Source organism: Lathyrus oleraceus, chromosome 6, assembly GCF_024323335.1.
Source record: "Lathyrus oleraceus cultivar Zhongwan6 chromosome 6, CAAS_Psat_ZW6_1.0, whole genome shotgun sequence".
NCBI classification, from domain to species: Eukaryota; Viridiplantae; Streptophyta; class Magnoliopsida; order Fabales; family Fabaceae; genus Lathyrus; species Lathyrus oleraceus.
The window spans coordinates 460,710,475-460,721,075 of NC_066584.1; positions in this window are offsets into that span (position 1 = coordinate 460,710,475).

A 10,601-nucleotide genomic window follows, 5' to 3' on the forward strand; every position below is an offset into this window, starting at 1 on the left:
GTATGGGTTGTGTTCTGGGTCAGCAAGACAAAATTGGAAAGAAAAAATATGCTATTTACTACCTCAGTAAGAAGTTCACCAACTGTGAGACTCAGTATTCTATGCTAGAAAAGACTTATTGCGCATTGGCTTGGGTTGTTAAGCGTCTGTGTCAGTATATGTTGAATCATACCACTTGGTTGATATCCAAAATGGATCCAATCAAGTATATTTTTGAGAAGTCTGCTTTAACTGGGAGGATTTCCCGTTGGCAGATGTTGTTATCTGAGTATGATATTGAATACCAATCTCAAAAAGAGATTAAAGATAGTGTCTTGGCTAATCGTCTGGCTCACCAACCAATTGAAGACTATTAGTCAGTGCAGTACAATTTTCTCGATGAAGAGATCTTGTACTTGAAAGTGAAAGATTGTGATGAACCATTGCTTGAAGAAGGGCCGGAACCTGATTCCTGTTGGGGTATGGTATTTAATGGAGTTGTTAATCAATATGGTAATGGCATTGGGGAAATGCTTATTACTCCTCAAGGAACTCATTTTCCACTTACAGCTAGATTGACTTTCAAGTGTACAAATAACATGGATGAGTATGAAGCTTGCATTATGGGGCTTGAAGAGGCCATTGATCTCAGAATCAAGTATCTTGACGTCTATGGAGATTCAACTTTGGTTGTGAATTAGATCAAAGGTGAATGGGAGACGAATCAACCCGGTTTGATACCATATAGAGACTATGCGGGGAGGATTTCAACTTTATTTACAAAGGTTGAATTTCATCATATCCATCTAGATGAAAATCAGATGGCAGATGCTCTTGCAACATTGGCTTCAATGATTATGGTAAAATTTTGGAATGAAGTTCCTAATTTGACGGTGATGCGTCTTGATAGGCCAGCTCATGTGTTTGTTGTTGAAGAGATCAAAGATGAAAAGCCTTGGTATTTTGATATCAAGTGTTTTCTCCAAAGTCAGATTTACCCTCCTGGGCATCTTTGAAATATAAGAAGACTTTGAGAAGATTAGCTGGAAACTTCTACATGAATGGTGATGTGCTTTACAAGAGAAACTTTGATATGGTTTTGCTCAGATGCGTGCATAGACACGAAGCAGACTCATTGATGACTGAAGTCCATGAAGGTTCCTTCTCCATGTGGGGAATTGATATGATTGGTATGATTGAGCCTAAAGCTCCGAACGAACATCGTTTCATTCTGGTGGCTATTGACTACTTTACAAAGTGGGTTGAAGCGGCATCATATGTGAATGTAACCAAACAAGTTGTTGTAAGGTTTATCAAGAATCAGATTATATACCGATATGGTGTGCCAAGTAAGATCATTACTGATAATGGATCGAACTTGAATAACAATATGGTGGAAGCTCTTTGTAAAGACTTCAAGATTGCACACCATAATTCTTATCCCTACAGACCTAAGATGAATAGGGTTGTTGAAGCTGCAAATAAGAACATCAAGAAGATCATTCAGAAGATGGTTATAACCTACAAAGATTGGCATGAGATGCTACCATTTTCTTTGCATGGGTACCGTACATCCATTCACACCTCAACAGGGGCAACCCCTTTCTCACTTGTTTATGGCATGGAAGTTGTGCTTCCAGTAGAGGTTGAGATCCCATCAATGCATGTTCTAATGGAAGCCAAGTTGACTGAAGCTGAATGGTGTCAGACCAAATATGATTAGCTGAATTTGATTAAAGAGAAGAGGTTGACTGCCATGTGTCATGGTCAGTTATATCAGCAGAGAATGAAGAAAGCGTTTGATAAAAAGTTCAGACCTTGTGTGTTTCGAGAAGGTGACCTTGTGCTCAAGAAGATTGTATCTTTCAAACCAGATGCTATGGGCAAATGGACTCCTAATTATGAAGGCCCATATGTTGTTAAGAAAGCCTTTTCAGGCGGTGCTTTGATTCTTACAACTATGGATGGTGAAGAGTTCACTCGTCCTGTGAATGCCAATGCAGTCAAGAAATACTTTGCCTAAAAATGAAAGAACAACTCGCTAAGTTGAAAACCCGAAAGGGCGCCTTAGGCAAAAATGAGAATCTCGGTGGATTGGAAACCCGGAAGGGCAATCCAGGAAAAAGTTAGAGACACAAAACAGAAAATTTATCCTAATAAATTGAGTACCCCACCTTGGGGAAACTTATGCAAAAATAGAGATTTTGGCAAGTAACTGCATTCGATTGATCTCCAGTCTTGAGCAAGTCAGTCAACTCTGATTCATCATTCTCTGCAGAAGCCAAGAGCACAGTGGATGTTGAAGACGGTAGAAGGATTAGTGATCATTGTATTCAATGTAGCCCTTTTCCATGTAAATTACCATTTTTCAACTTTTGTAAAGATCTATGGAGTCTTGTCATTTATAGGCTACCATTCTATTAAATAAAGTTGAGCTTTTTTATCCAATTGTTTATACTATTATTTATCTTTCAGCTAAATAGAATTAAATTTTATGATGATCATTTTGAAATTGAATTTAAAAATCAAAATCATTTTTCTTAAAATAATAAAAGAAATTACTTTAAAAAATCAATTGATTTCAGTAAGGAATATCAACAGCAGTCTAAGAACAGGTAAGTCTTAGAAGTGCGAAGCATTGTTGGTCTTTCCCCAAGCAGTTGGTTGAGTCACTTTTTCATTCCCAACAGTAATCCGGTTTCTCTAGCCGAGGTTTGTGATCGCCTCTCCAACTGAGTTATAGGCGCGTATACTCAACAGTTTGCATAGATTCAGCATGAAATTTCATTCCCCTCAAGTCGCCAGTAAAGTTCACTCCTGACCCCCGCCAACACTGATTCTTGAGCAGTATTTTCGGTCCTTTGCAAGGTTGTCTCCCGTTTGGTATGGTGTTGACCTAAAATTCCCCGTAGAGTTGATGATGCAGATCCTCAACAAATCTTTTCTCTTACCCCAGTCAGGGTCGAGGTATTTTGAGGTGGATTTTGATGATCACCTTTCTAGAAAAGTATTCAACTACAAATCTTTTCTCTTACCCCAATCAGGGTCTTAATCCCGTTTGGTATGGATTTTATGATGATCATTTTCGGTCCTCTGCTATGGTGATATCATTTCCCCACGCAGATTTGGTGTGTCTGTCCTCCCTTAATTATAGAGTGTCATCCCCTTAAGCAGAAAGAATTTAACCTTTATCATTTTCCCATTGAGTTATGTCCTCGTGGATGACTATTTTTTCAGCTTCCTCCCCAATTGATTATCTGGATGGAACCACTCCCCCTGAGTTATATCCTCACTGGGTCGAGTCTTTGTTTGACCGTCTCTTTCTAGCTCTTACCTAGATAGATGCTTTTGGTCCCCTAAGAGTTTGTTACCCAGTAATTGGTAATATTTTTCTCGATTTGCGAGTACCTTACTCTTATCCAATACCCGGTAATAGTAATCTACTTCCTCTTGTTTTCCCTAATGGATTCGTTTTACGTTTCCCCGGGTAGTATATCCTTGATATGTTCATCCTAACAGATGACAGATATTCCTCCTTTGAGTCTATCCTTGATATGTTCACTTTAACCAGTGACAAATATTCTCTTTTTGGTTTTCTACCTAGTAAAAAGGTAGTTGTAATCCCTATTGCTTTCCCAGAGAGTTAATCCTTGATATGTTCATCTTAACCGATGACGGGTTTCCTCCTCTTTGCAGTCTTCTGCCCAATAATTAGTAGTTGTAAATCCTGCTTTCCCCTGCTGAGTTTATCCTTGATATGTTCATCCTAACCGGTGACATATATTCTCTTTTTTGTATTCTATCCAGTAAGTGATAGATATAATTCATACTTTTCCCCGACAGTCTATCCTTGATAAGTTCATCTTAGCCGATGACAGATAGTTCTTCCCTTTTGAGTTTATCCTTGATATGTTCACTTTAACCAGTGACAGGTATTCTCTCTCTTTGGTCTTCTGCCAAGTAACCGGTGGTTGTAAATCCTATTTGATATTTTCCGCAGCAGGTTATTCATACCCAGTAACTGGTAACGAATACACCTCCCATTTTCCTCGGCGAGTCATCCTTGATATGTTTACCCTAACCGGTAACGAATGCCTCTCTGACAAATTACATTATCTTCCTACCCAATAACCAGTAATAGATAATGTACTTCTAGTACTCTTGTGTTGAAATTCATTCTTCCCTAGTTGAGTTTGAGTGCGTATTTCCCTAGTGAAATCTCAATTTTCCTGTTTGGTTTGAGTATTTCAGTTTTGTTATGATTTACCCGTTTCCCCCGCAGATTTTCCCTTATTCCCCGACCGAGTCCTTCCATTTATTTATTTTCATGGAATCATGTTGTGTCTCCAGCAGTTTTTAAGTCGTAGCCTGGCCTACGCACAACTTTTCTCCCAGAGTCTCTGTCTCCCTAGTGAGTTTTGTAACACCCCAATTAAACTAAGCTAATTATTTAATTTAAATTAATATTTTATTTATTAATTTAATTGAATAATTTGAAGTTTGGATTATTATTATTTTATTATTATTTTGGAGTAATAATTATTGGGATAATTATTTATTGGAATAATATATAAGTTGGAATTTAGAAAAATCCCATTTTTGGTAAAAAGGTTAATTTCACGTGAAAAGGGAAAAGAGGCAGAAAGGGCAAAAAGCCAGAGAACGAAGGTTGAAGGAAGGAGAAGCTTGAAGCTCGGAAGCTGCCGGATTAACTCAGGTAAGGGGGGTTTATCATCAATTAACGGGTATTATGGGATGATATGTACTGGGTAGTGATAGACCATTGTTTTACCTATGATTGGATGATATATGTTGAATTTGTGAACTGTTGAGATGAACGAAAATTGGAATATAATTGAAGAATTCGTAGGAAGTTAGTGTGGAAATGTTAGACCTTGTGGAATCGAATAGGATCTGTTTTGAGTTAGACAATAGGAAGGAATTTTGTGTGAAAATTGGACTGTGGAAGGTCGAATTGGGTAGATCTCGTAGCAGAGAAAGCCATTGCAGATCTGAGAATTCTGATCTCTGGTCATACGCGTATGGCACTAGGCAATACGCGTATGAGATGTTGGTACGCGTATGGGGGGAAGCCTTACGCGTATGGGAGAGAAAGATGACATTTTGAACGTGAATTGGTCTCTGGTGGTACGCGTAAGGGGAGATTGTTACGCGTAGCATACGCGTATGGGATAGGTGATACGCGTATGAGTTGGGCGAGGAAATGCGCAATACGCGTATGAGAGTGGGCAATACGCGTATGGAGTTGGCCAGGTTTGGGCAATACGCGTATGGCATGGACAGTACGCGTATGGGCAGAGTTGGGATTTTCCTGAACTGTTGTTGTGCAGTTTTTGGTTGTTTAGGCTGAGTGATGTACTTAGCTGAGATATGATGTTGTAGGGATCATTTCCCGTTGTTTTGAGTGGTATAGGTATTAGTAGAGCGGGCTAGTACTGTGTTTGATTTTGTGGCATGATATGATATGCTTTTGTGATTAATTATGTTGATAATGTGTGATGGTATACATGATGAGGTGAATGTATACGTTTGTGAATAGACTGTATTATGGCTTAGAGTGTGAGCATGTGTCTATTCTTGATTGTTGTTGATGTTGCATTGCTAGGTGATTAGCATGCATGTTGTGGCCCATTTGGGGTGGTAGCTAATTCCCATGGTGAGGAATTAGTGAGTATATCATTTGATTATTGTTGTTGATGTTTGCATGCTAGGTGATTAGCGTGCATTTCATGGCCCATTTGGGGTGGTAGCTAATTCCCATGGTGAGGAATTAGTGAGTGAGTCACTATGTCTCAAATGAGTGGGACTAGTGAGCTTGGTAGCCGTGCCTGGATTTGGACGGTGAGGTTGAACTATATGTTCACAAATAGTCGGTACCGCATGCATAGAGTCTCATTGCATAATGAATGTATGGCATATGATATGAATGGATGTATTCCAGTATCATATGTGTGTTGTGTGTTGTGTTGTTAATGATTGAATATGATGGAGATTGTACTGTTGAGTATGATGTTTGAATGGATATTACTGTTGCTGAATGCGTAGTCTAATTAGGGTGAATTAATGTGTTAATTACTTGGCATTACATGTTGTTCTATAATGCTTATTATATTGATTGAGGAACTCACCCTTACACCTATTTTTCAGGTAACGAGAAATGAGTTGAGTAGAAGCTAATGCTTGGAGTCTAGAGTAATTTCTTATGGGTCATGCTCTGATAGATGTAACATCGGGAGGGAATGTTTTAATTAATTTGATATTGGTTGTTGGATGATTTACATGTATAGTGTTACATGTTTTACATTGATGTTGAATTTGATTCCGCTGCGAATTATGCAAAAGACCTTATTTTGATTTAAATAAATGAGCATGACAGGAGATTTGATGAATGTAGTGAAATGATTGTGTGACACCCTTCGGGGCATAATTACTCTGATGAATATATGTGTATTTTAATTATAATAATTTGGGGTATTTAGAAGGGTGTTACATTAGTGGTATCAGAGCATCGTCGGTCGAGTCGAGTCGTAATTATTCTGTTCCCTGTACGGGATAGGTGTTGTGTAACCCTATCAGTACTTATTGTTTAGCTTGTTGGGTTTTCAGAATAGAGATGGCTGGAAGAGGTAGAGATGATGCTGCAATTGCTGAGGCTCTGGGTATGCTAGCTGGAGTACTTGGAGGAAATCCGAATGTTGTGGGAATGGGAGCTGCTCGTCAACTGAGTGAGTTCCAGAAGAACAATCCTCCAATGTTCAAAGGAGCATACGATCCAGATGGTGCTCAGAAGTGGTTGAAGGAGATAGAGAGGATCTTCAGAGTAACTGAGTGTGCTGATAACCAGAAGGTCAGGTTCGGTACGCATATGCTGTCAGAGGAAGCTGATGATTGGTGGGTTGCTACCCGCACTGAGTTGGAAACTGCTGGAGATGCTGAGATTTCTTGGGCTGTGTTCAGAGAGAGATTTCTGAGGAAGTATTTTCCCGAGGATGTCAGAGGAAAGAAGGAGATAGAGTTCTTGGAATTGAAGCAGGGTAACAGGTCCGTTACGGAGTATGCTGCTAAGTTCACAGAGCTGTCGAAGTATTATACTCCCTATGCTGAGGCTGCTGGGGAGTTTTCCAAATGTGTGAAGTTTGAGAACGGGTTGCGTCCCGAGATCAAGCAGGCGATTGGGTATCAAAGGATTAGAGTGTTTTCTGATTTGGTTGACTGTTGCAGGATTTTCGAACAGGATTCCAAGGCTAGAGCAGAGAGCTATCAGCAAAGGGTTGATAGGAAAGGCAAGAATCAGATTGATCGTGGAAAACCGTATGCAGCTGGCAAAGGTTTTCAGAGACAGAGTGGGATGAAGAGGCCTAGTGGGGGAGATTCTAGTGCTCCTGTTAAGTGTTACAGATGTGGTCAGGCTGGACATCGTATCCATGAGTGTACCAGTAATGAGAAGAAGTGTTTCAAGTGTGGAAAAGGTGGTCATTTAGCTGCAGATTGCCGGTTGAAGACTGTGACTTGTTTCAACTGTGGAGAGTTGGGTCATATCAGTCCACAGTGTCCTAAGCCGAAGAAAGAGAATCAGTCAGGAGGCAAGGTTTTTGCCTTATCGGGTTCTGAGACTTCTGCAGATGATCGTTTGATCCGAGGTACGTGTTATATTAATGGCTTTCCTCTTGTAGCTATTATTGACATCGGTGCTACTCATTCTTTTATATCTTTGGATTGTGCTGTGAAGCTTAAGTTAGAAATATCTGAGATGCATGGAAGTATGGTGATTGATACTCCTGCGAAGGGTTCAGTGACTACTACTTCAGTCTGCTTGAGTTGTCCTTTGAGTATTTTTGGTAGGGACTTTGGGATAGACCTTGTGTGTCTTCCGCTAGTGCAGATTGATGTTATTCTGGGTATGAACTGGTTGGTGTTTAACCGAGTCTATATCAACTGTTTTGATAAGACTGTGATATTCCCTGAGATTGAGGAAGGAAAGAGTTTGTTTCTCTCAGCGAGGCAGGTGAATGAGGAAGTAGCAGATGGAGCGGAGTTGTTTATGCTGTTAGCGACTTTGGAAGCTAGAGATAAACTGGTGATTGGCGATCTAGCTGTGGTGTGTGATTTCCCTGATGTGTTTCCGGAAGAAGTGAATGAATTACCGCCAGAGCGTGAAGTTGAGTTCTCGATTGATTTGGTACCTGGTACTAGACCGATATCGATGGCTCCTTATCGTATGTCTGCTGTTGAGCTAGCTGAATTGAAGAGTCAGTTGGAAGATTTGTTGGATAAGAAATCCATTCGTCCGAGTGTGTCACCGTGGGGTGCACCAGTGTTGTTGGTTAAGAAGAAAGAAGGTACTATGAGGTTGTGTGTGGACTACAGGCAACTGAATAAAGTGACGATCAAGAATCGGTATCCTTTACCGAGGATTGATGATTTGATGGATCAATTGGTTGGTGCTAGTGTGTTCAGCAAAATAGACTTGAGATCTGGGTATCATCAGATACGTGTGAAAACTGAGGATATTCAGAAGACTGCTTTCAGAACAAGGTATGGACATTATGAGTATTCTGTGATGCCTTTTGGTGTGACTAATGCGCCTGGTGTATTTATGGAGTATATGAATAGGATTTTCCATCCGTACCTAGATCAGTTTGTTGTGGTATTTATTGATGACATTTTGGTGTATTCGAAATCTGAAGAAGAGCATGTTGAGCATTTGAGAGTGGTTTTGGGAGTTCTACGAGAAAAGAAGCTATTTGCTAAACTATCCAAGTGTGAATTTTGGTTAGAAGAAGTTAGTTTTCTTGGTCATGTGATTTCAAGAGGTGGTGTGGCTGTTGATCCTTCTAAGATAGAAGCGGTATCTAGGTGGGAAGCTCCGAAGTCAGTTTCTGAGATAAAGAGTTTCCTTGGTTTGGCTGGTTATTATAGGAAGTTCATTGAGGGATTTTCTAAGTTGGCATTACCGCTGACGATGTTGACAAGAAAGGGGCAAGCGTTTGTTTGGGATTCGAAATGTGAAGAAGGTTTCCAAGAGTTAAAGAGAAGGTTGACTACTGCTCCTATCCTGATATTACCGAGTTCGTCGGAACTATTCGAGGTTTATTGTGATGCTTCATTGTTGGGTTTAGGTGGTGTGTTGATGCAGAATAAGCAAGTTATAGCTTATGCTTCGAGACAGCTAAGGGTTCATGAGAGGAACTATCCGACACATGATTTAGAGTTGGCAGCTGTGGTGTTTGTTCTGAAGTTGTGGAGGCATTATTTGTACGGATCAAGATTTGAGGTTTTCAGTGATCATAAAAGTTTGAAGTATTTGTTTGATCAGAAAGAGCTAAATATGAGACAGAGGAGATGGTTAGAATTTCTGAAGGATTATGATTTTGGGTTGAATTACCATCCGGGTAAAGCAAATATAGTGGCTGACGCATTGAGTCGGAAATCATTGCATATGTCTATGTTAATGGTTAAGGAATTGGACTTAATTGAGCAGTTTAGAGACTTGAGTTTGGTGTGTGAGAGTACTCACAATAGTGTTAAACTGGGAATGTTGAAGTTAACAAGTGGTATTTTGGATGAGATCAGAAAGGGTCAGAAATCCGATGCACTTTTGGTGGATAAGTTGACTTTAGTGAATCAAGGTCAAGGTGGCGAATTCAGAGTTGATGAGAATGGTATTTTAAAATTTGGTAGTCGGGTGTGTATTCCGGATGTGACCGAACTTAAGAAGAGTATTCTGGAGGAAGGACATCGTAGTGGCTTGAGTATTCATCCTGGGGCTACGAAGATGTATCATGATTTGAAAAAGTTATTTTGGTGGCCGGGAATGAAAAGAGAAATTGCGAGTTTTGTTTATTCCTGTTTGACTTGTCAGAAGTCAAAGATTGAGCATCAGAAGCCGTCTGGGCTAATGCAACCGTTGACTATTCCAGAGTGGAAGTGGGATAGTATCAGTATGGATTTTGTTTCTGGGTTACCGAGGACGAGTAAGAATTTTGAAGCCATTTGGGTGATTGTTGACAGATTGACGAAGTCGGCTCATTTCATTCCGATCAGAATGGATTATCCGTTAGAGAGATTAGCCGAGTTGTATATTGAGAAGATTGTAAGTTTGCATGGTATTCCGTCTAGTATTGTTTCGGACAGAGATCCTAGATTTACATTGAAGTTCTGGGAAGGTTTGCAGAGGGCTTTGGGAACTAAGCTGAGATTGAGTTCTGCATATCATCCGCAGACTGATGGTCAGACTGAGAGGACGATTCAGTCATTAGAGGATCTTTTGAGAGCTTGTGTTTTGGAAAAAAGAGGTGCTTGGGATTGTTATTTGCCTTTGATTGAGTTTACCTACAACAATAGTTTTCATTCGAGCATTGGTATGGCACCGTTTGAAGCTTTGTATGGTAGGAGATGTCGGACACCATTATGTTGGTATGAGTCCGGTGAGAGTGCTGTGGTTGGACCGGAGATTGTTCAACAAACTACAGAAAAGATTAAGATGATTCAGGAGAAGATGAGAATTGCTCAGAGTCGTCAGAAGAGTTATCATGATAAGAGGAGGAAGTCCCTTGAGTTCCAAGAGGGGGACCATGTGTTTCTTCGTGTTACTCCGATAA